This window comes from Apium graveolens, unplaced genomic scaffold, assembly GCF_009905375.1.
Source record: "Apium graveolens cultivar Ventura unplaced genomic scaffold, ASM990537v1 ctg5581, whole genome shotgun sequence".
NCBI lineage: Eukaryota > Viridiplantae > Streptophyta > Magnoliopsida > Apiales > Apiaceae > Apium > Apium graveolens.
The window spans coordinates 103,845-129,880 of record NW_027419015.1 but is presented as its reverse complement, the minus strand read 5'-3'; the positions used below and the strand labels follow the sequence as shown (position 1 = coordinate 129,880).

General features: G+C 36.7%; 1 non-coding gene across 1 annotated transcript; it reads left to right on the top strand.

The window, feature by feature from the left end:
- The first annotated feature begins 1,996 nt into the window (after positions 1 to 1,996).
- LOC141702726 (small nucleolar RNA R71) lies at positions 1,997 to 2,103 on the top strand. Its single transcript, XR_012567242.1, has one exon. It is a non-coding gene; the product is annotated as a small nucleolar RNA R71 (small nucleolar RNA).
- Positions 2,104 to 26,036: the final 23,933 nt, after the last annotated feature.

The following is a 26,036-nucleotide window of genomic DNA, read 5'->3' as shown; positions in this document are numbered from 1 at the left end:
GTCTGCTATGGTCCATCCAATAGCCGATTTGAATTCTCTCAAAATCCTTAAGAGCTTGTCCTCCTCACTACCTGAAAGGTCAGATGCAATAATAACAGGTAATGTAGATGCATCTCCTAAAAAAACATACCTCAAGTGTTCAGGCAATGGCTTGAGCTCCAAGGTAGGTGCTTCCTCAATTGATGGTTTGAGCTTTCCTTCAGCATTCTTGAGGTCAGAAGTACCAAGAGATTCAAACGGCATGTCCAGCTTTCGCCTCCAGGGAGAAGCATTAAGATATTATAATTTCTCGTTGCCATCTTTATTATCACTGTCAAAATCCCCCACTAAGGCCTTTTCTAATGCATCAGACATTAGCATATGATCGAGTTCTGAAGTAACCGCAGAATTAATCACATCCACTTTTAAGCACTCCTCATCTTCTGTAGGAAATTTCATTGCTTTGAATACATTGAAGGTCACATCCTGATCCTGCACCCACATAGTAAGTTCACCTTTCTGCACATCTATCAAGGTACGGCCAGTAGCCAAGAAAGGTCTTCCCAAGATTATGGGAATCTTCTTATCTTCCTCGAAATCCAGAATAACAAAGTCTGCAGGAAAGAAGAGCTTATCCACCTTGACTAGCACATCCTCCACTATGCCCCTTGGGTAAGTAATAGAATGATCAGCCAATTGTAGAGACATGTAGGTGGGTTTTGGATCAGGAAAATCCAACTTTTTAAAGATCGACAACGGCATCAGATCGATGCTTGCTCCCAAATCACAAAGGCACTTGTCAAATGACAACCTTCCAATGGTGCAAGGAATGGTGAATCTACCTGGATCTTTAAGCTTTGGAGGTAACTTTTGCTGCAGCACAGCACTGCATTCTTCCGTTAGAGCAACGGTCTCAAGGTCATCCAGTTTCACCTTCCTTGAAAGAATACTCTTCATAAACTTTGCATAACTAGGCATTTGCTCCAGAGCCACAGCGAAAGGTATATTGATGTGAAGTTTCTTGAACACCTCCAGAAACTTACCGAACTGCTTATCCAGATTTTGTTGTTGCAATCTCTTAGGGAAAGGTGGTGGAGGATAGAGATGTTTCTCCCCTGTATTACCCTCAGGCAGAGTGTGTTCAACAGTAGTCTTCCTTGGTTCCGCCGCTTTCACCTTTTGCTTAGCTTCTTCATCTCTAACTTCAGCTTCTCCTTTTTTTGCCTTTTCAGCATCAGCAACTTTCCCAGACCTTAAGGTAATAGCCTTGACTTGCTCTTTAGCTTCCTTCCTGCCTGGTACTTCCGTGTCACTGGGAAGTGTTCCAGGTTGACGATTGAGCACTGCATTGGCTATTTGACCGATTTGATTTTCCAAGGTCTTGATAGAAACCGCCTTACTCTTGCACAAAAACTTAAGTTCCTCAAAATCAACACTAGTGGGTGCAGCTGCACTTCCCTGTTGAGGATATGATTGCCTTTGAGCATACTGCTGCGGTTGCTGGAATCCAGGTGGGTTGAACTGTTTACTCACACCTTGCTGATATGGTGGCTGAATAACATTCTGATTATTACCCCAACTGAAATTTGAATGATTTCTGTTGTTAGGATGATAAGTAGCTGGCACAGGCTGCTGTTGTCACTGATAATTGTTCACATACTGAACAGATTCATTGACAAGAGAACACTGATCCGTAGCATGAGAACCTGCAGAAAGCTCACAGACTATAGCTATTTGATTGACTCCATAGGTAGCTAGAGAATCGACCTTCATAGACAGCGCTTGGAGCTGCGCTGCAATAGCGGTGGCTGCATCGACTTCCAGAATACCTGCTACCTTCCCAGGCATCATCCTCTGAGTTGGGTTTTGATGCTCATTTGCAGCCATAGTCTCAATAAGATTATAAGCCTCAGTATAGCTTTTGGCCCACAAGGCGCCTCCAGCTACTGCATCGAGCATGGGCCGAGATTGGGCCCCCAAACCATTATAGAAACCAGTGATCACCATCCAATCGGGCATTCCATGATGTGGACACTTTCTCAACATTTCCTTGTAGCGTTCCCAAGCTTCGCACATAGATTCTGTAGGTTGCTGCGTAAACTGAGTAAGAGCACTCCTCATAGCAGCAGTCTTTGCCTTTGGATAAAATTTCACCAGAAACTTTTGCGCAAGATCTTGCCAAGTAGTGATGGACCCAGCTGGTTCAGAATGTAACCAGTCCTTAGCTTTATCCCTCAGTGAGAATGGGAAAAGCCTCAGCTCGATAGCCTCGTCAGTCACGCCATTATATTTCAAAGTACTGCAGATCTCGACAAAATTCCTTATGTGCATGTGGGGGTCTTCAATCGCAGCACCTCTTAAAGAAACAGAATTCTGCACCATCTGAATAGTGCCCGGCTTGATTTCAAAGGTGTTAGCTTGAATAGTCGGATGAAGAATACTTGACTGAATGTCATCAATTTTAGGCCGAGAAAAGTCCATCAGAGCTGGATCGGCCGGAACAATACGATCACCCATGATTACTGGTTCTTTCTGCTCACTTCCTGAATCCGAATCTTCAAAATCTATCTTCTCCGGAATATCAAGAACTTCGTCTGTCTCCTCAGCTGTATCTAAAGTCCTCTTGCGAGTACGAGAGCAAGTTTGCATAAATGCTCGCTAAAGTACCTGAAACACAACCGGAAACAATAAGTAACACGTCTTAATCATTGAGTCCTAACGACCAATGATGGTAAGTACATAAACTAAACAAATACGTCGAGTCCCCGACAACGGCGCCAAAAACTTGTTAGGGCAAAAACACGCGCTAATAATACACGCAAGTATACGTGTTCGCAAGTAATATAGAATACTTTCTAGTTCGTTCCCATAGAGACTCAGACCAATTATGTTCAATTAAACTCACTCACCAATGTATGATTACTTCTCAATGTTAAGACAATAACACTTAGATTTGTTAACTAATTATCAACTACAATTAACTACTAAAATTAACCACTTAATTAACACTTCGAATTAACAATATTAAAATACTCATGAGATCACAACTTCATTACTACTTCCTTCAATAGTCATTGTTATTACCCTTAGCATGCAACAACGATGATATTAATCGAATAACACGATACTGATAAAAGCCAACTTTCATTGTACTAATACCATTCTACCAAACATCGACAACTAAGATAGAAGTTGAATAGGCATCAATTATGTTGAGTCCCTATATGTCTACAGAAATTGATAACATAATGATTTAAGCACAAGTTATTCCTTTTGATTACACAGGGTGAATAAAACGGTTAGAGTTACCCACTAATCATGCAACATCATACATAAACCTATGCTAGCATGGCAAGTTCTAAATCTCGAGATCCACCGTCACTTCACAAGAGATTAACACCCTATCTTATATGTTCGCGATGCACATAAGACGAATATGCACAACCAATACTAGATATCATACAACCATCACACACTAAGGTATTAAACAACTAACTAAAGAATTCCATAGTAAATCCGTTACGACCCCATGATCACGATTAGCCCATGATAGCACTTATCGTCATCATGGGTTCATATGAAAACATGATAAATAAAAACAAAAGAATAATAACTAAACTAATTATATTAAACCAGAGTACGTCACAAGAGTAAATAGGTTCAAAGCAAAGAAAACTAGCATCCAACGTTACAACGAAATAAAGAATCACTAGAAAATATGCTTCCTCTTCATTGCGGTGTGCTAAAACGGTCTTCTTCCTTATCTCCTTCGCTCCTCGATTAATACAACGATTCAACACACGTAAAACGTTTCTGAAATCTAATTATATAGAAATCCCATAAAACTCAGATTACACAAAAGTTGGAAGCCAAACAGAAATAGAAGTCTAAAATAAATAATCTGATTTCTCGACCCTGCGCGGCCGCTCAGCATAGCTGAGCGGGCGCTCAGCTTCCTGCGCGGCCGCTAAGCATAGCTGAGCGGGCGCTCAGACCTCTACTAGAAAATGTCTGATTTTTGCTCCCTTTCTTCGCTGTAATCTGCTCCTCTCTTCCCTCTCGCAATGCTAGACACATGACAAGACTTATTATTGATGATTACTCCCCCGAAATGCAACTATTACCCTGAAACGCACAAACACTAGAAAAACGTATCAAATACACAAAATACTTGATTTTAAGACACCAATTTAAGCTATTTTAAGACGTTCTAAGTGGTATAAAATGCCACTTATCAGTATGCTTTACCAACATCATATCCCACAAAATTTCCTTCATCTTCTTTAGCATCAAACTTCCCATTCTGATCAGTTTGATTTCTCAAGATATAACATTTGCAGCAAAAGACATGAAGAAAATTTAGAGTTGGCTTCTGATTCTTGAAAAATTGGTAGGGAGTCATGCATTTTGCTTGATTAACCAGAGAAATATTCTGAGTGTAGAATGCAGTATTTACAGCTTCAGCCCAGAAATATGTTGGTAACTTAGATTCTTCAAGCATTCTCCTTGCAGCTTCAATAAGTGATCTGTTCTTTCTTTCTACTACTCCATTTTATCGTGGAGTTCTTGCTGCTGAAAACTCATGCAAAATCCCATTTTCTTCACAAAATGCTCTCATGATAGAATTCTTGAAGTCAGTTCCATTGTCACTCCTGATTCTTCTAACTTTGAAATCAGGGTGATTGTTGACTTGCCTTATGTGATTGATGATGATTTCACTAGCCTCATCTTTGGACTTAAGGAAATATGTCCAAGAGAACTTTGAGAAATCATCAACAATTACTAGGAAAAATCTTTTCCTTGAGATGGATAATACATTGAATGGTCCAAACAAATCCATGTGCAGCAGTTGTAAAGGTTCTTCAGTTGTTGAATCAAGTTTCTTTCTGAATGATGCTTTAATTTGCTTTCCCTTTTGGCAAGCATCACACAGTCCATCCTTAGAAAACTCCACTTGAGGAATGCGTCTAACTAGTTCTTTCTTTACAAGTTCATTCATGGTCTTGAAGTTTAGATGGGATAGCTTCTTGTGCGATAGCCAACTTTCATCTTGACTTGCTTTACTGAGAAGACAAGTAACAGATTCTACATTTGATGAGTTGAAGTCAGCTAAGTACACATTTCCTTTTCTCACTCCAGTGAGAACCACTTTGTTGCTCCTTTTGTTTGTCACAACACAGGCTTCTGAGTTGAAGGTCACTGAATTGCCTTTATCACAAAGTTGGCTGATTCTTAACAAATTGTGCTTGAGACCATCCACTAAGGTAACCTCCTCAATGATGACATTGTCTTTTGAAATCAAGCCATATCCCACAGTATACCCCTTGTTGTCATCTCCAAAAGTAATACTTGGGCCAGCTCTCTCCCTAAACTCTATGAGCAGGGTAGAATCACCAGCCATGTGTCTTGAACAACCACTATCTAAGTACCACAGGTTCTTTCTATTTCCCTGTACACATTAAAACCAAATCAAGTTAATTTTGGTACCCAAGTTTCCTTGGGTCCTGCCTCGTTAGCTTTCTTTTTCTGTTTCTTAGGTTTGATCTTATTTGACTTGGGGATTTCAGATTCATCCTTAGTCATTTAAGTTTGACCTTTGAAACCATTCATTACAACAGAATTATCATGCACATTTTGATTAACAGGAAATGGCATGCTATTAGTAAACATGTTATTCTAGTAGGGCATGCTAAATGGCATTTGAGGCATACTAAGTACAACATAATAAGGATTAGGTGCAAATGGCATATTAGCAAATTGTGCATTCATATTCTGTGAAGATATAGCATTCATAGGCATAGAAGGCATGGCATTCATGTTGGGAAAATGAGGTGACACATATATGGAAGTAGGCATGGCAGTTTTGCAATTAACGGAAAGATGATTTACACTACCACACTTAACATAGATTTTTCTTGGAGCATACTTATCAGGTGTGTAGTTGTTATGTTTGTTAATCCCTACTTTACCATTTCTATTGTTTTTCCTTTTAGCCTCTGTTTTAACCTCAATCTTTTCTAGTCTGTCATTCAATTGCTTGATAGACAGATGACTAGCATTCACTTTCTTCTACTTCCTCACTTGACTAGATTATCCTAAAATGAAGTTTTTGGAAACTGATCCATATTTTTCATTTAACATGGCAAGTTTGGCTTTACTCACAGGTTTGCTCACAGCCGACGGATGAGGATTTATGTCACTCGACGGATAATCCTTTTGATTATCCGACGGATGACTCTCATCATCCGTCGAGTCCACATCTGTTAGCAATCCTTCAACCAAATTGGATTCCAGCTTCTCCTTATTCTTCTTCCAGGCTACATCATAAAAGGACTCAATACCTTGAACTTTGGTGATTTGAGCATGAACATCTCTATATGTTTTCCATGCCTTAATCACCTCTAGTTCTCGTTCAAGCTGCTTCTTCAAAATCTCTTCTTTCTTCAAGGACTCAGTTAATTCATCCTTAGCAATCTTACACTCAATTCTCAGTTTTTCAAATTCAATAAACTGAGACTCTAGCACATTATTTCTCTAATTTAAAAATAAGTTGTTTTCTTTGATTTTAGCATTTTCCTTAGTGAGGGACTTAAGTGTAACAAGCAAATGATATAATTTTGTAGACATGTCATTTATTGCATCATTACACTCAGCTTTAGATAAATGTGCAAGGTTAGTGGTGATTACCTGATTGCTTGAAGAACTTGTCTCTATTTCATCAGACTTGGCCATTAGGGCTAGATTGACATAGCTGACCTCTTCATCCTCATCCAGACCATCTGTTGCCCAGTCATTTTCTTGTGTAATGAAAGCCCTTTCCTTTTGTTTGAGCAACTCAAAATATTTCTGTTTATAATCCACAGGCTCAAACTTCTTTTTGCTGGAATCTGACTTTCTACACTCACTGGCAAAGTGTCATGATAAGCCATATTTGAAACATTTGAATTTTGATTTATCCACCATGTTTCTATTTGGCTTAACTGCTCCAAAGTTCTTCTTGAACTTGAGCTTGACAAATATTCTAGAAAGAAATGCTAGATGTTCATCAATGTCATCCATATCATCTTGGCTCAAAGAATCTTCATTTTCTGCTACCAGCCCCTTGCCCTTATTTTCACAAACCTTTGAAGTGGACTCAACAGCTTCTATCTTCATCTCCTTCTCTTTTTCTAACTCAACAACTAGTGCAATGGACCCTCCTTTCTTTCTCCCTTTCTCCATTCTTTCATCTTGCTCTATTTGTCACGCCCCCAACTTAAACAGCAAATTAAATATAACTATTACAACATTTTAAAAGAAGAATACACAACCAACTCCAAGATCTTACAGTTTAGGGTTTCGAACAGCCCAACACTACCAACTATTACATCTGATTAAAAGTACCGAGTCCTCACACAAAGTATTATTACTTATTCTACCTGAGCTCGAACATAAGCATCAGCATCACAGGTCTTACGGGCAGTCTGCTTGAATCTAACCATAGCTGCTAGCTGTAATATCAGGGTAAAGCAAGGAGTGAGCCAAATGCTCAACAAGTGCTAACAGTACGACACAAAACATAAATCGAGATATACATTAAAGAATGACAATGGAAAGACATAACCAAAGGTAACGAGAGATAAAATTATGGGAGATGGCATCATTTTGCTTGTATCAAAACAATTTTAAAATCATGTCTTAATCAAAATCATTTTATGACGCTACGGATTACAGCCGGTGATCAGCCGCGAAGTAGTCCCGAACCTCGCTGGGTTCTAAAACATTAACGGGAATCCCTAGGCAACTTTTAAGCCTAATATAAGTGTGGAAAGGACTCGCGTCTCAGTCCAGATTCACTATTCAAGGAAAATATTTATCCCTCTTTGGGACTGAAAACCCATATTCTATTTATTTCAAAAACTGATGCCGAATTATAACAAAATCTCTTTTAACAGTAAACATTTTTATTAAGGGATTATAGATCAACTCGAAACACGGGAAATATGGTACTAAATTTCAGGGCCATGATTTACAAAATTTTACTCTATTAGGGTAACCAAAAGGTTTTCATATGTCAGAACTTGGACAGGAAAATTTAGTGAGACTAATGGATAATATAAAGGGGTAATGCCAAACTGGGCTTAAAGCAATGGTTTCTCATCAAGGTATAGGTGTTGGATCATCAAGAAGATAAGCTTCATGAATACTATGGATGTTAAGGTATAAAGAAATGATTCTTTAGCTCAGGATATATCAGAGTTGTCAAGCTTTAGGATAAGAAAGAGGGGTATCAATCAATGAGGGATCACTTTGATAAGTTTCTGACTTTCAGGGTTCAAGGTAAGGTTCTATAGAAATTCAAGTATCAGGATGAGATATCAATAATTAGGAATCATCATCATGTTAATCAAGAGGATCAATCAAGTAATATATCAACTCTTCATTTTATCATGGCATTTAACTATCATGAAGAGGCTTTTGAACTACTTGCAATACATACTCGAGGGTTCATGGCATTTCTATATAATTCAAAGATAAACGAAAGATACGCTTGATTTAAAACATATCAAATGACTCAGGATAATTGCATCAATATATATATGAACTGTTTATAGTAAATACGAAGGTCAAGTTGAATCACTTGCCTTGAGAAAGGCTGGTCTGGTCTGACTGGTAGGAGCAACTGGAGCTTCACTCGACCTTTATGGCAAGTTTTCCATCGTCTCGAGATCTTACATAATAATAATAATCCTCATTATAATATATTCTTACCATCTTAACCTATTTACAACTTGAAATTAAACACGGATGGCACTTAGGCCTATACACACTTAATTTTATATTCACTTTTAAATTACAAAAGTACACACATAGCCACATATTCACATATCATATATTAAGACCAAATAACACCATATATACCATAATGCAACACTAGGCTTGGATGATCTCGACTCACATCTTAAGTCACTTGGTCGCTAAACTAGACAAGGTCTTCTAATTTTGGCTTCCTAACTCGATGTGCCTTTCCTAAATTATCCAAAACCTATTGACCCTCACTTATGCCTTTAGCTCTACTGACCTTATAACATCTTACAACTATGGTGGTCGACCTAATACTCACTTCTAAGTGTTCTAAAACTATGTGATAAGTGAAAACGCTCACTGGTGCAAATTTTAGAATGACAACTATAGTTTCTTGAGTGCATTAGACACTCTTAAACTACAAGTTTTCCTTCAAAACTTTTACACAAGACTCTCCTGACCTAAGGGCATCTCACAAACTTGATGTGGCTCAAGGGCCTGGCTTGGGCCTTCTTGGGCCTAAGCTAAAAGTTCAAGGTTCTCCTGCTTTTCTGGGCAGAAAATGCCCTGACTTGAATTAACTTGCGACACATGGTTCTAACTCATATCCTATGAACTATGGTTGGAAAAACTTCTCTGACACTCCCTCTAACTAAGACCCAATAGGGCCGAATGAGGGCCTACCCATGACATGGTCAAATCTTCCTATTTCTAAGTTGCAACAAAACTGTCCCCTGCTGGACAGATTTTGTTATTCTACTTGTGCACCTAACCAAAAGACATGCAAACCTCCAACCAACTCCTAAAACCTTTTATATATTACCAATACTAACTTCTGGTAGCTTGGGCCTCAAAGTGCACATCAATGACATGGTTAAAACTTACTCTAAACCTCAGGGTGCTAAACTGATTTTTCTGCAGAAACTATAACTCTCATTTTCCAAGGTTTTGACTTGACAAACTCAACTAACAACAACTCAATACTTAAACCAAGACTTATACATGGTAATCTACTGAACTAACTCCCTTATTCTCAAAATAACCTTGGGTGAGATCATCCTTACCTAAGGTATAATTATGGCAAAACAAAAGAGATCACATTTCTCAACTCACCAATCATTAAGTTTTTAAAACCACAAGATATGTATTTTATAAAAGATAACCATGAATTATTACCATGCAACAAGAAGAATAAATCAATATTAACACATTATACCTACTGAAATTAAGGTTCACTAACAAAATCTTTCCAAATGATCAAAATCTTACAACATTCTAAGAGAAATCCACATGCATGCATGTCCTCGGGTTTTTCAATCCAAAACAACACATTTTCTACATATGTTCTATCATAAAATTGACATGCAAGCCTAGCATAAGATATACCTAGATGATCACTTAGTATGCAAGGAGTTTTATCACACTTTCACCACAAAATTCAAGTCATTATCACATAAATATGCAAAAATTGAACAAAACAACAAGAATGATCTCAAGGACCATTCATTCGGCTCCCATATGGTCATGGCTGAATAAAATGGATGGGAATGGCCATTTAATCATCAAGAGTTTCCTTCTCAAGACTTGGCACTTATCCATTCCTTGTAGTCCTCTCAAAAACAACCCTAAACTCACAAGAATCAAGGTTGTATTTTGAGTTTCACTAAAACTTTTACATGCAACCTTTAAACTTAAACTTTCTACTCAAAACTCTTTGAAATATGAGTGATCATGGTATGGGAAGTAACATTTACTTGTGTAAAGAGTGGAAGCTTGGTTGAGGATTGAAGAAAAAAAAATGGGGAGGGGGTTTCGGCTTTTAGCCGAGAGTGAGAGGGGAGAGCCGAGAGGAGGGAGAAGGGATGGAGGAGAGAGTGAGGTGTGGGTGGAGTATGAGAATGATCATGACATTTGCTTATTTTATGGTATTTGATTTGACAAAATTTGAGTGGAAAGGAGAATTGACAAGTCTATCCCTCCACTTATACTTGGTGCATTTTGCATGCAAGGGTAAAGAAGGATATTGGCTAGAGAAATAAGAGTTAGTGGGGTTGGAATTGTCCTCTTTGTCCTTGAAAAGAATGAGAGGGTGGTTTGCATACAAGGGCTTTCTTGTAATTTTCTAAATATGACAACTAAAATTTATAATGATTTATTTTTATAAAATAAAATACAAGTTCAAAAATTATAAAATTTATACCATAAAATAACTTGGATTTTTAGAGACTTTATAAAATCATTTTCAAAATTTGTGAACAAAATACCTTTTAAAAGAAAAATTTTCCAAGGCTTAGAATATTCCTTATAAATCAAAAATAAAGAAATTAAATAAACTCTTGCTTTGAAAAATCATATACTACATAAAGCAAATTTATAATGCAGAAATTTGCACTCACGCAAACGTACAATCATTGAATATATTTTCATTCGGCTTTAATATTATACCAAATCCACAAATAATATTACACGAAGATACCGGTCGTAACATTATTTCAAGCTCATAAGTCTTTAGAATGCCATACAGTCTCTCTAGTGTAAACTTCTTGTATTCTTGTGAATTTCTTAAGGAGACTGTCATTGGTTTCCATTCTTTTGGTAGGGATCTCAGAAATTTGAGGTTAGAATCTTTGGTTTGGTAGACTCTTTCATGCAGCTTTAGAGTATTTAGTAGCTTTTCAAATCTACTAAAGATATCAGTGAGAGTTTCACCTTCTTCAAAGTGGAAATGCTCATATTGTTGAATTAGTCATTGCATCTTGTTTTCTCTAACTTGTTCAGTGCCATCACAGATAAACTGAATCGTATCCTAAACTTCCTTGGCAGTTTTGCAATTGATGATGTTGTCAAACATGTCACCATCAACTCCATTGTACATGATATTCATGGCCTTCTTATCTTTCCTGACTTGTTCAATATCAGGATCTGACCATTCATGCCTTGGCTTGGGAACTGATGGCTCATTTCCAGTTGCAGCTCTCATTGGTACATGAGGGCCTTTCTCTATGCAATCCACATAAGCCTCATCTTGAGAAAGTAAATGAAGATACATTTTTACCTTCCAGTGATGGTAATTATCTTTGTCCACAAAACGAATCTTGACTCCAACATCCTTCTTGTTCATCTTGCTGTTTGTTGTGATCTTTAAACTCTTTGTTCTTTAAGAGCTTGCTCTGATACCAATTGTTAGTCCCTAACAATGCAACAAGAATTACAGAAGGGGGGTTGAATGGAATTCTTGAAACTTTTTCTGAATTATAAAATGTTCTAACTTAAAATATATATGTCAGTGTTTTGATTTGCAAAGTGCGGAATGACAAGTTAAATATGAATTAAAACATAAAGTAATAAAAATACAAGTCTTTAATACTTTATGGTGGATTTGAATGTATCCACCAAATATATATATATATATATATTAAGAGATTTATGTGAAGCTTGAATAGCTCATAGCTGCTTACAAAAAATAAGAACAACTAAAGTTACAGAGAAATGCTAAGGATACAGCTTACAATTATTTCTCTGAGAAAATATTTTGTTAGTCTTGTTGTTGTTCTATTTGCTACTCTTGGTTTATATATCACCAAGATTACACAGTAATAAGACAAGATAATAAAACAAAACCTATCAAGTCTAATACTATGTTGCTTCACTACTCTATTCCAGCATCTTTGAATATCTTCATAATAGCATGGAAATGGAAATGCTTCTTTGTTCTTAAAAACCCAGTTGAATAGGCTTCCACATTCCTTTTGCATACACTCGACGCATGTGACTGTGTTGTCACTGTCAACAGATGTTTGAATTTATCATCCGTCGGGTACATGATCATCCGTCGGGTTGCCTTGTTGATCATCCGTCGGGTAGCTTTGTTGATCATCCGTCGGATAGCTATTTGGCACTTGACTTCATTTCATTTATGCAGAATTATAAGACATCATCTATGTACAATTAATCAACCTATTCTGCATATCTAATTAAAGTCAACATGACTTATATGCTACTACAGAATCTATACAAAGGTGTTTGCAGAAATGTGCTACATGACTTATTGTTATATAAGCTACTCACTCGATGGATGTCAGATTATCTTCCGTCGGGACTATATTGAGTCATCCATCGGGACTATATTTTTTTATCCGTCGAGTGCTACATAATACACTAAGTTGAATCTACTAAGATGTTTTATTAATGAAATCATCAAGTTCACAATATATTCCCAACACTAGAAGACTATTTCTCAAGCATAATCCTGGAATGGATTTAGAGACTTTAAAGGATGAAGAAGCTAGATTTGCAGCTGAGAAGACAAATCTAAAGTCTAAAGCTTCTGATGCAAAGAAACCTCCAAGGCCTAAGGTGAACGGCATTGTGATCAACGAAAGGTCAAATTCTGAGGCTTCAAAGCTCAAGACAAGATCATAAGTTGAAACTAATCCCAAAGATAAAGGGAAAGGAAAGATTGATTGTAATAACCCCAATTTTTGGGAAATTTTTGAAACCCTTATGAATAGTGTTTTTGCTGAATGAGAAAACTTTTCATGCCACACTATGTAGGGGTTCTGATATGGATATTCTGAGATTTTATTAGTACTTTATATGGGATATAAGTGTATGTAAAGATCGTCAGAATACAAATCCGAACACTTTGATTTTTCCCGGAAATACACTAGATACGGAAAGAATTGAGAAAAAGGTAACATGATAAAAAGGATTTAAATTAAAGGATTATAAGAGAGGATCATAAAAAGGAATATAATGTATTGAGAAAGGTTAAGGGAACCCAAGTAATAAGATCCCGGGTATGATCCCTCAAACGATAAATGAAAACGAAAGTTAAGCGAACCGTATAACAGATCAACGGTCATTAGGCAAACAATTAGGAAGTTAATCAAAGGGATTAGAGAGAGTGATGTCACCCAACCAAGGAGAAGAGGACAAGGAGGGAAAGATGACATCACAACATGACATAGGCATGACATGGGAAGGAAGGAGATGTGGTGGATTATTAACCACACAAAATCAAGGTTAAATTGGTAATTAACCAAAAACAAAACAAAAGTACAACCAACCAAAAGCAAAACAAAGCAAAACACAAAAATCTCTCTTTCTTCTACATCTTGCTCTCGGCTTTTTGAAGAAATACAAGGATGGGAATTTCAAAACCCTAGCTACACACCTTCAAAAATCAAGAGGTTTGTTTCTTTAGCTTCCATAATTCATAGCTTAGATGAGCCATAAGTTTAAGCTCAAGATTCCATGATTTTCATAGCTAATTAATTCACCAAAGATTAGGGTGAATAGTGTTTTCAAATTTTTAACTTTGTGTTCTTGATTTCATTTGCAAGATCAAGGTTATATAAGGATAGATCAAGGTTCTTTGAGGCTCCCTAGTAACTTTTTACCCTCCAAGGAAGGTATAACTTCTCAAACCCTTAGTCTTAAGTTTTGTTGGTTTGGATTTCATAATGTTTAGATGATGGGTTAGTGTAATGAGTGTGTACTCATGATAGAGCTTTGTTTAGTAAGTGGTTTTATTGAATTTGGAGTTAGGAGTGATGCTTGTTAGATTTGAAGTTCTTGGTCACATTTTTGACTTGGTTTAGATGAATAAATTGGTAATATTGAGTTGATTTGGGGCTGTGGTAATGTAGTTTAGATGGAGGTTTGATTGGGTTGTGAATTTGAGTTGAAATTTTGGTTGTTTGAATTGGTTTAAATTTGGGAAATCGCGTAAGCATAGCCGTCGTAACGTCCGATTTTCTTTAGACTGTTTTTGTGCATAACATTAGGACCCGAGAACGCCTTGCTAGATTATGACATTGCCATTTCTAGATAGCTCGTGTTACCAGCTTCGTTTTGATATGTAGTTCGTTCGATTCCGATGCACGGTTTAGGAGAAACGACCGTTTCAAGTAACGGCGTTTCGCGAACGAAACTTTTCCCCTCGCCTTACTTTGAAACATAGGTTAAAGACCAAAAAGGGTTAATTAATGTATGAAACATTTATGGTAAGTGTGTTAGGCAGTTGGTAAGACACTCGCGAATGAATCGCCTTAAAACTCGTAAAGGTTAAATTATTAAAAATGGTGGAGCCGAGGATACCCGAGTGACTTAAGAGAATCAATAAGCGCAAAACAAGCGTTAGAGTCTAAGTTAGTTAAAGTATAGATTTACAAGTGACATTGGTTTAATTCCAAATTACTTGTTGCTTATAGGTTACCAGACTCGTCCCGAGCCATTTGTAACCCCCAGTCGCTCAGGCAAGTTTTCTACCCGTTATAACTGTTGTTGTGATGTATTTGTGTATATGCATGATCTTGCGTTAAATGCATATTTGTTATAGCAAATTCTTGCGATATATTGTAGCATGTTATATGGTACATATGCATGCCTGTTTCGTATTCTTGCCATATATATCTGATTGGTTCAGTTGATAATACCTATGCTAGAGGATAGTGGTAATTTGCATATACCCTTATTATAGGGACCCAAAAGGTGAAAACATTTTCTAAAACCGGGAGTCGAGGATCCCGAGTAGATTTTGTATATATGTATATATATATATATTTATATATATATATGGTTATAGTTTTCAAAACTATTAATCGAATAAGGGTTATTCGATAACTCTATATTATTTATTGAATATTATTTCGAATATTATTCGAGGGCTTATGACTCCTTTATAATATTATTGAATATTACTTGGATATTAATTTGAGGATGTATGACTCCTTTACTTTATGAATATTATTTATAATATTCATTCGAGGTATTATGACTCCGCTTATTACTGAAATATATTCTTTATTTTATTAAAGAATAAGGTGTCAATAATCAAAGTTATTTTCGATTATTCAAATAAAGATAGTACTTTCATATAAGTATATCTTTGATTATTTAATATCCATTTCAAGTATAAGTTTTAATACTTCTACTTCGATTATTTTTATAAGGATTATCTTTATGAGAATATTATTTAAATAATAATATTCAGACATTTTCTAAAAATATTGGGACTGATTTACTTCATTAAATCAGCATTACTCCAAACACTCTTTAAAGTGTTTTCGAGTCTTCAAAATGATTTTTAAAAGTTAGAGCGGATCCCAAAACTCATTTTTATATTTAAGATCTTCCTTTTAAAAAGGGGATTTAAATACTCGTTCAAAACCTGGGGAATCCGGCTCTGTGGTGTATTTTATATTCGCAACAAGGTTGCAGTTTTGGTAAATGAATTGATTACTTACCCAACGTTCGGGAAGTAAGTCCATCTATTGAGTCGGCATAAGCAACATGGGCTCAGTGGGCGTCCATGATAGTGTAAGTGGCTCAGTGGGAGTCCATCAAATACATAAGTGGCTGAGTGGCAGTCCAGCATAAGGTCCTATTGCGACCAGGGTGATGACCAGTGGGGAATTCGTCCATCTACTAGTAGAAAAGGTTACTTATTGGTATCTTTGCCTGATCAGCAAGATATCAGGTTTATGCCAAAATTCTTTCCTTTCCAAATTTATTGGATATTGCAATTCTGTTCATACTTCACATGACAGAGGTTTTCAGGAAACGTATGTATATATATATAGGTGTATATATATATCGGGACTTAATGAGGTATATCATAACTTCATTTCCTTCAAAATATTTCAAAGATTGAATCTATACAAGTCTTATCTTGTAGTCTCATCAGTGTGATGAACTTTTGAAACTAATTATAACTTGAACGGTGGTAGTTCAAGTAGTATTTGGAAAAGATATAAGTATATTGGAGTATCTTGTAACTTCATCTTTTAAACTTATATCTAGTTAATAATTGTCTTATGAATGACAAAGATTTTCAGAAAAATGTTGAGACAAGGTTAGATATATGAGATCACCTTACAACGATATTTTTATACAGTTATAAACTGGAACTTTGTGTATATTATACATGGAAGAGGACTTCCAAGATTTTGAAAAGTATATATGTATATATACTGAATATTTTGCGACTTCATCGCATTAAGATATCAAACTTGGTTCATTCCTTTTGACCAAGACTTTCATGAGTACTATGAGAAGGCTCATATATTCTTAATCATTATATATATTATTTTGGTGGGCTTGCTGCTCACCCTTGCTTTCTTCTTTCATCACACAACATCAGATAGACAAGATGAACAGGACCAAGCTCCCAAATCGCGAGCGGATAGGAAACATTCCGCAGTTTCCTATAGGCGTTGATGTCGCTGTAGCTGAGGTAGGAACTACCAATAGGCTAGGCTTTCAACTTTTGATGTACCAGATTTATGTATATTTATGAATTGTAATAATGGCAAAGAAATGTAAATTTATTCAGAAACCTTTTCAAGGTGTATTGACATATAATTGTGGAATAAAACGACTTGTGATTATTTTTTTTTGGATGTTCATCTCTGAGACTATAACGTGTGGTGTGTGTGTTTATTGTGGGGTCACAGTACAGAGTAGTTGATTTATTATTAAGATTGGGTGTTATTATGGGAAATGGAACTCGTGACAACCCGGATCCCCGACCCCGGATTTGGGGGTGTTACAGAAGTGGTATCAGAGCTAAGCGTTATAAAACTCAGAGATGATGTGACGTTAAGATAATAAGTTCATTAAGATAATAAGAACTCTTGCCAAGTTCATAGTCGGGCTACCTAACGTAGTACTGACAGTTAAAACCCTTATGGGAACCCTTATAAATATCGTGATAGGAGCGTAGTTCGTTATGGTATATGGTAGCGGGACTCCGAACCCTGAGGTTGAGGAGCAACAACACGATGATGTTTTATTACTAATTGGAGATCGGATTGTGGATCCGATAGAGTGTCCTAATGCAGGACCGGATGATGTTGATATTGAGGATGTAGCGGTTGAGGATGTTGTCCTAGAAGGGATAGTTGTTGAGGAGGATCCCATGGAGGATCCTGACAAGATTGGATAAAGGACCACTGATGAATTGATGACCATGGTTAGGGAAACTACCAGAGGTAGGATTGGCCGGTCACTACCGGAGGTTCGTTCAAGTTTGTAAAGATAGTAGCCCCATTAACGCGGCTTACTCGTAAGACTGAGAAGTTCGAATGGACAGAGAAATGCGAGAACAACTTTTAAGAACCGAAGCAAAGGTTGGTGACGTTCCCTATGTTGGCGTTGCCGGATGGAAAATGAGATTTTGTGATGTATAGTGACGCTTCGCATAAGGAATTAGGGTGCTTCATATACAGCACAGCAAGGTAATCGCGTACGCGTCAAGACATCTAAGGGAATATAAAATTCGATATCCCCACCCATGAGCTTGGGCTCGTGGCAATAGTTTTGCCCTAAAGATTGGAGGCACTACTTGTATGGAGAGAAGTGCGAGATTTACACAAGCCATAAGTGCTCTAGTGCATTGTCACGCAGGAAGAGCTCAATATGCGCCAGAGGAGGTGATTAGAGCTAATCAAGGATTACGATTATGAGATTCTTTATCATCCAGGGAAAGCCAAAATGGTGGCTAATGCCCTTAGTGTAAAGGAGAGACTCAAGATGATAATGTCTTTGGGAAAGTTGATAAGAGATTTTGAGAAAATGGAAATAGATATGAAGGTAATCGGAGCCGGTACCGAAAAGCTGTTTGAGATTGCAATACAGCCCAAATTATTGGAAAAGAACATATTATGCCAGAAAAAGTAATGAATGAAGGCAGAGAGCCAACAAATAGATAAGAGATTAATACCGAGAAAGATGATAAGGGAATAATGAGGTATTCCTATAGAATTTGGGTTCCGAAAGTTCAAGAGCGTAAGGATGAGAACTTAGATGAGAGCCATAGTTTGAGGAATAAGATTTAGAGCAAACCCTGAACGTGATAGTCAGGGAGGTCGCCATCAAGATAGAAGGAACCCATGACATAATGGAGTGGAAAATGAGGATTTTAAATTAAAAGATGACCCCAATTATGGGGAGTAGGATGAAACATTTCATACTAAGGAAACAGAAAGTCGAGTAAGGAAAGGAGACCCGAGACGGTACTCCTATACGGCAATTCATGGACCTGTCTAAAGAGAACTTAGACTATTATCCCCAACCACCACCCTGAGGAGACAGTGCGGTGGGAAATTCTTTCATGACCTTTAAGTCGCTAAGCTCTCAGAGTTCCAAGGAACAAGCTGACCCAGTCGAGGCAAGAGCCTGGCTAAAGGAAATAGATGAATCATTTGAGATTCTAAATGATTGACGAACCACAAAAGACTGTTTTGTCACTTACCCTCCCAAGAGAGAGACCACCCGCTGGTGAAAGGCCAAGGAAGGCACGGAGCAAGAGATTATAATAAACTGATTAAAGTTTAGCCAATTGTTTTCGGGAAAGTAATTCCCAAGGTTATGGAATAGTGTAAAAGCTTTAGAGCCAGAACAAAGGCAGACGAGTATGATGAATTTTGAATCTAAGTTATAAAAGTTATCAAGATTCGTTCTGAAGACACGAATCCAGAATGACGGGATGTTTGAAATCAATGCTTATGTTGTGTTGGTTCATGAAATAACGATAAGAGAAAGGAATATAAAGGCAAGAGAGTTTGAGGAATGATAAGGGAGTTGGGTATGAGGAAACCCTAAAGACTCGTAGAAATAGAAATAGAAAAGTATGTAATCGTCCGGATGAGAGTGATTCACCATGAGTTAAATTGATGATTGAAGGTATAAGAGATATATATATTTTATCCCCTGTAAGTTGGGAAGATTCGAGGAAACCTTGAGATAATTCGAAGGTTAAATATGAGACGCGGATAGACTGAGGAGATAAGAAAGTAAGAAATTAAGAAAATTGGATGAAGGAAGTGACCTTCAAGAAGGTAAAGTGTAAGACCGGTGGCATGATACCCAGAAAGGGAGACGCCAGATATGAAAGATATCCCAACATTGAGATGACTGTTGAGATAAACAACAAAAGTAAATAAGGAATTATTAAGAAGAAGTTCACGTTGAACATGACCAATATCTTCCAGAACATCCATGTTATCATTACTAAATCAGGAAAGAAAAGCGGATGACCATTGTTATCTTTTGAAGGCCATATGGATGGACCTCAATTTGAATAAGGATGCTATTATGAAGTTAGGTATAGACTATCGAGGTGGGAATGATGAATAAGATAATCTATCAAGGATATATGAATTGATTTATCCATGGAAGGATGCATGTACCTTTTTAAAGGTGGAATTAAGGATAGAACATCGGTAACTTAAAATGAATCCTAGGGGAATGCATAAAGGTTGGCATTTCACCCTTAATAGGGACAGTATGAGTTTTGACAGTATGATTTGGAAAGGATTAGGGTAATAATAACCTTTAAGAATCAGTGGAGAAATTTTTCAGAAGTATATAGACAATGATTCTGGTATTAATAAATGGTATTTTGATATGCCCGGTATCTAGGGAATACAGGAGGAACGATTTAAGGATAACCTTAGAGGTTTTACAAGGAAAAAGGTAATATTCAAAATTCTCAAGAATAGAAATGTTAATAAAGGAAATATGACGTAATTATATTGATGCCAAGTGAGGCACGTGTTAAACCACGAGAAAGTATGGATCGAACCAGTAAGGGTCGAGATTGGTTAAAACAAGAAGGACCCAAGATAAGAGATGTCCTAAGTATGATCGAGAGTCAGTCGTGGCAATGTTCACATCTAAAGACTAAGGCAATGACTTATGGGAAAAAATGGTGATTTTTTTTTCTTCTCACCAGGACTTAAGAAAAGCATCTTCATATAAGCTGTGATTGAAATGAGGTAGAAAATTTATTTGGAGGTGGTTAAAATGACATTGACTGTAAGGAAATTTTACTATCAGGAAAGGCCAAAGAGGTGGCCGACACTTTAAAGGTAAGAGGATAATTATAGGCGCTTGTGCCAAAGGAATACAGTGATGATGGTTAAAGCTATGAAGGTTGTATTATGGTTTGGAAGATTGACATTCCTTCTGATGACTGTGCAATACCCAACCGTAATAGTAGTTGGTAAAGGTTTAATTCGTGTAATCGCCATGAGCGGGCTATCTATCTCAGAAGATACTATCTTGAGATAAGCCAGGACCATGTTTCAAAAAGGACTAGACGAACCCTTGAGTTAAGTCTTCTATTTAAGGCATATGATTAAAAATGGTATTAACCTGCTATCGTTGCTTTGATTGAAACTCTTCTGCAATTTTATCTGCTTCATGTCATGTATGTATGTCAGGATCAGGAGTGTTCTTCATGAATCATGAATGGTGATTACATTACCTCCTTAGAAGAATTCAATGCGATATGTATGGACTCCGTATGGTTAGCTATTAAGACTTTATGGAAAGCGAATGACTACAGTAGGTCAGTGGTGGACCATAGTAAGGCAGCAATGATTCTGCGAGTATTGAGCTGATTACAACCGTGAGAGTTGTATTGGAATGGGTGTTGAGATTGAGTACCACTAATCGAGTCGTGGTAGTGTATAAGTTATCATTGATAGACTAATTAAGTAGAGTATCTACCTATTGTATATTTATTCTTTCTTATCAATAGAGAGTCGTATTATTATACGAGGAAGGTTGCGGTGCAAGCATAAAACTCTAGTAACGATGATGTCTAGAATGAGATCCCAGGTTCGATTTTCGAAATCGAGGGAGTTTCAAAGGTGATTGTGTATAAGCTCAAGGAAGAGCCTGGGTCCATAGAATGATGGACGGAATATCAAAAATATTTAGGCATATGAAATACGATGCTATAATACTTGATGTTGATATAAATACATATATGTTTTGTTCTCCTATGACAGACCTCTATAGTTCAGAGGTAGATTCCAAGCCAGATATTTTATGGCAATAAAATTTTTGGTACGTATATACAATTCTCTTCTATTCATTCTTTTCTCTTCTTTTTATTTCATATAAGCTGAGAAGAACAACCCTTCCAGAAGGGGAGGTATTGCCGAATGACTATCTATCTGTGTGATAGAAGCCTAGTAGGATACCATCTATTGTTTAATTGCTTGTCAAGTACTAAAGGCTGGCCACCTGCTGTACTAACTATGCAATATAACAAGTGTTCATGATCATAGTGATCTCTCAATAAATTCCTTTACTTCTATCTGATTGATCAAACTTTGGGAAATAGAAACAGCTGAAAAAGGATAATAAAATTGTGATAGTATTCGGGATGGGAACACATTCGTGATACTAAGGTTGACGTCGTTATTAAAAGGTTATAGAATGCTAACGAGCAGAATTATAACCAGTATAATATTAGAAACGGAAGGTAGTTACGACTACGAACTGGAAAAGAATGGGTAGTGAGAAGGAAAAGCTATAATGCTAGAAGCTATAATGAGAGTCTGTGCAATAGACTTGAAAGAATTTGGAATGATCACTTAACGCGGATTAAGTTATCTTACGATAATAGATCATATGTCATTATCGAGATGTCGCCTTATGAGATCCTTAAGGGAAGACAATGTCAATCTCCCTTATGTTAGGATGAAGTTGTAGAGCGCAAGATGCTCGGACCCGCAGTAGTCCAAAGGACCAGGGATATAATAGATCTAATCAGTGGACGGCTGGTAGTAACCCAAGATGGACATAAGAGGTATGTTGATTTGACTCAAAAAGGGCAAAGAGTATGAAATAGAGGGCCTAGTAATGTTATAGGTATCCCCTTGGAAACCCTTGGAAAGGATTGATGAGGTTCGGAAAGAAAGGAAAGCTAAGTCTACAATTTGTTGGACCCTTGGATATATTAAGATGTTTGGGAAGTTAGCATATGAGCTAGCCCTACCCCCGAACCTGTAAGCAAGTTCATAACGTGTACCACGTATCAATGTTAAGGAAGTGTAATTCGGATGCCAGACAAATAGGGGCATATGAGTGCATAGACATGCAACCAGACGTAACCTATATGGAGCAACCAGGAAGGTTATAGAGTGAAAAGGAACAAGTGCTTAAGAGAAGGATTATCAAACTAGGCAGAGTTTGGTGGTAGGACCACAACGTGGGAAAATTTACTTGAGAGTTAGAAAGTGTAATGCTAAGAGAGTATCCCTATTCATTTTCTATCTGATTCCGGGACGGAATCCTTTTAAGGAGGGGAGACTGTAATAACCCCAATTTTTGGGAAATTTTTGAAACCCTTATGAATAGTGTTTTTGCTGAATGAGAAAACTTTTCATGCCACACTATGTAGGGGTTCTGATATGGATATTCTGAGATTTTATTAGTACTTTATATGGGATATAAGTGTATGTAAAGATCGTCAGAATCCAAATCCGAACACTTTGATTTTTCCCGGAAATACACTAGATACGGAAAGAATTGAGAAAAAGGTAACATGATAAAAAGGATTTAAATTAAAGGATTATAAGAGAGGATCATAAAAAGGAATATAATGTATTGAGAAAGGTTAAGGGAACCCAAGTAATAAGATCCCGGGTATGATCCCTCAAACGATAAATGAAAACGAAAGTTAAGCGAACCGTATAACAGATCAACGGTCATTAGGCAAACAATTAGGAAGTTAATCAAAGGGATTAGAGAGAGTGATGTCACCCAACCAAGGAGAAGAGGACGAGGAGGGAAAGATGACATCACAACATGACATAGGCATGACATGGGAAGGAAGGAGATGTGGTGGATTATTAACCACACAAAATCAAGGTTAAATTGGTAATTAACCAAAAACAAAACAAAAGTACAACCAACCAAAAGCAAAACAAAACAAAACACAAAAATCTCTCTTTCTTCTACATCTTGCTCTCGGCTTTTTGAAGAAATGCAAGGATGGGAATTTCAAAACCCTAGCTACACACCTTAAAAAATCAAGAGGTTTGTTTCTTTAGCTTCCATAATTCATAGCTTAGATGAGCCATAAGTTTAAGCTCAAGATTCCATGATTTTCATAGCTAATTAATTCACCAAAGATTAGGGTGAATAGTGTTTTCAAATTTTTAACTTTGTGTTCTTGATTTCATTTGCAAGATCAAGGTTATATAAGGATAGATCAAGGTTCTTTGAGGCTCCCTAGTAACTTTTCACCCTCCAAGGAAGGTATAACTTCTCAAACCCTTAGTCTTAAGTTTTGTTGGTTTGGATTTCATAATGTTTAGATGATGGGTTAGTGTAATGAGTGTGTACTCATGATAGAGCTTTGTTTAGTAAGTGGTTTTGTTGAATTTGGAGTTAGGAGTGATGCTTGTTAGATTTGAAGTTCTTGGTCACATTTTTGACTTGGTTTAGATGAATAAATTGGTAATATTGAGTTGATTTGGGGCTGTGGTAATGTAGTTTAGATGGAGGTTTGATTGGGTTGTGAACTTGAGTTGAAATTTTGGTTGTTTGAATTGGTTTAAATTTGGGAAATCGCGTAAGCATAGCCGTCGTAACGTCCGATTTTCTTTAGACTGTTTTTGTGCATAACATTAGGACCCGAGAACGCCCTGCTAGATTATGACATTGCCATGTCTAGATAGCTCGTGTTACCAGCTTCGTTTTGATATGTAGTTCGTTCGATTCCGATGCACGGTTTAGGAGAAACGACCGTTTCAAGTAACGGCGTTTCGTGAACGAAACTTTTCCCCTCGCCTTACTTTGAAACATAGGTTAAAGACCAAAAAGGGTTAATTAATGTATGAAACATTTATGGTAAGTGTGTTAGGCAGTTGGTAAGACACTCGCGAAGGAATCGCCTTAAAACTCGTAAAGGTTAAATTATTAAAAATGGTGGAGCCGAGGGTACCCGAGTGACTTAAGAGAATCAATAAGCGCAAAACAAGCGTTAGAGTCTAAGTTAGTTAAAGTATAGATTTACAAGTGACATTGGTTTAATTCCAAATTACTTGTTGCTTATAGGTTACCAGACTCGTCCCGAGCCATTTGTAACCCCCAGTCGCTCAGGCAAGTTTTCTACCTGTTATAACTGTTGTTGTGATGTATTTGTGTATATGCATGATCTTGCGTTAAATGCATATTTGTTATAGCAAATTCTTGCGATATATTGTAGCATGTTATATGGTACATATGCATGCCTGTTTCGTATTCTTGCCATATATATCTGATTGGTTCAGTTGATAATACCTATGCTAGAGGATAGTGGTAATTTGCATATACCCTTATTATAGGGACCCAAAAGGTGAAAACATTTTCTAAAACCGGGAGTCGAGGATCCCGAGTAGATTTTGTATATATGTATATATATATATATTTATATATATATATGGTTATAGTTTTCAAAACTATTAATCGAATAAGGGTTATTCGATAACTCTATATTATTTATTGAATATTATTTCGAATATTATTCGAGGGCTTATGACTCCTTTATAATATTATTGAATATTACTTGGATATTCATTTGAGGATGTATGACTCCTTTACTTTATGAATATTATTTATAATATTCATTCGAGGTATTATGACTCCGCTTATTACTGAAATATATTCTTTATTTTATTAAAGAATAAGGTGTCAATAATCAAAGTTATTTTCGATTATTCAAATAAAGATAGTACTTTCATATAAGTATATCTTTGATTATTTAATATCCATTTCAAGTATAAATTTTAATACTTCTACTTCGATTATTTTTATAAGGATTATCTTTATGAGAATATTATTTAAATAATAATATTCAGACATTTTCTAAAAATATTGGGACTGATTTACTTCATTAAATCAGCATTACTCCAAACACTCTTTAAAGTGTTTTCGAGTCTTCAAAATGATTTTTAAAAGTTAGAGCGGATCCCAAAACTCATTTTTATATTTAAGATCTTCCTTTTAAAAAGGGGATTTAAATACTCGCTCAAAACCTGAGGGATCCGACTCTATGGTGTATTTTATATTCGCAACAAGGTTGCAGTTTTGGTAAATGAATTGATTACTTACCCAACGTTCGGGAAGTAAGTCCATCTATTGAGTCGGCATAAGCAACATGGGCTCAGTGGGCGTCCATGATAGTGTAAGTGGCTCAGTGGGAGTCCATCAAATGCATAAGTGGCTGAGTGGCAGTCCAGCATAAGGTCCTATTGCGACCAGGGTGATGACCAGTGGGGAATTCGTCCATCTACTAGTAGAAAAGGTTACTTATTGGTATCTTTGCCTGATCAGCAAGATATCAGGTTTATGCCAAAATTCTTTCCTTTCCAAATTTATTGGATATTGCAATTCTGTTCATACTTCACATGACAGAGGTTTTCAGGAAACGTATGTATATATATATAGGTGTATATATATATCGGGACTTAATGAGGTATATCATA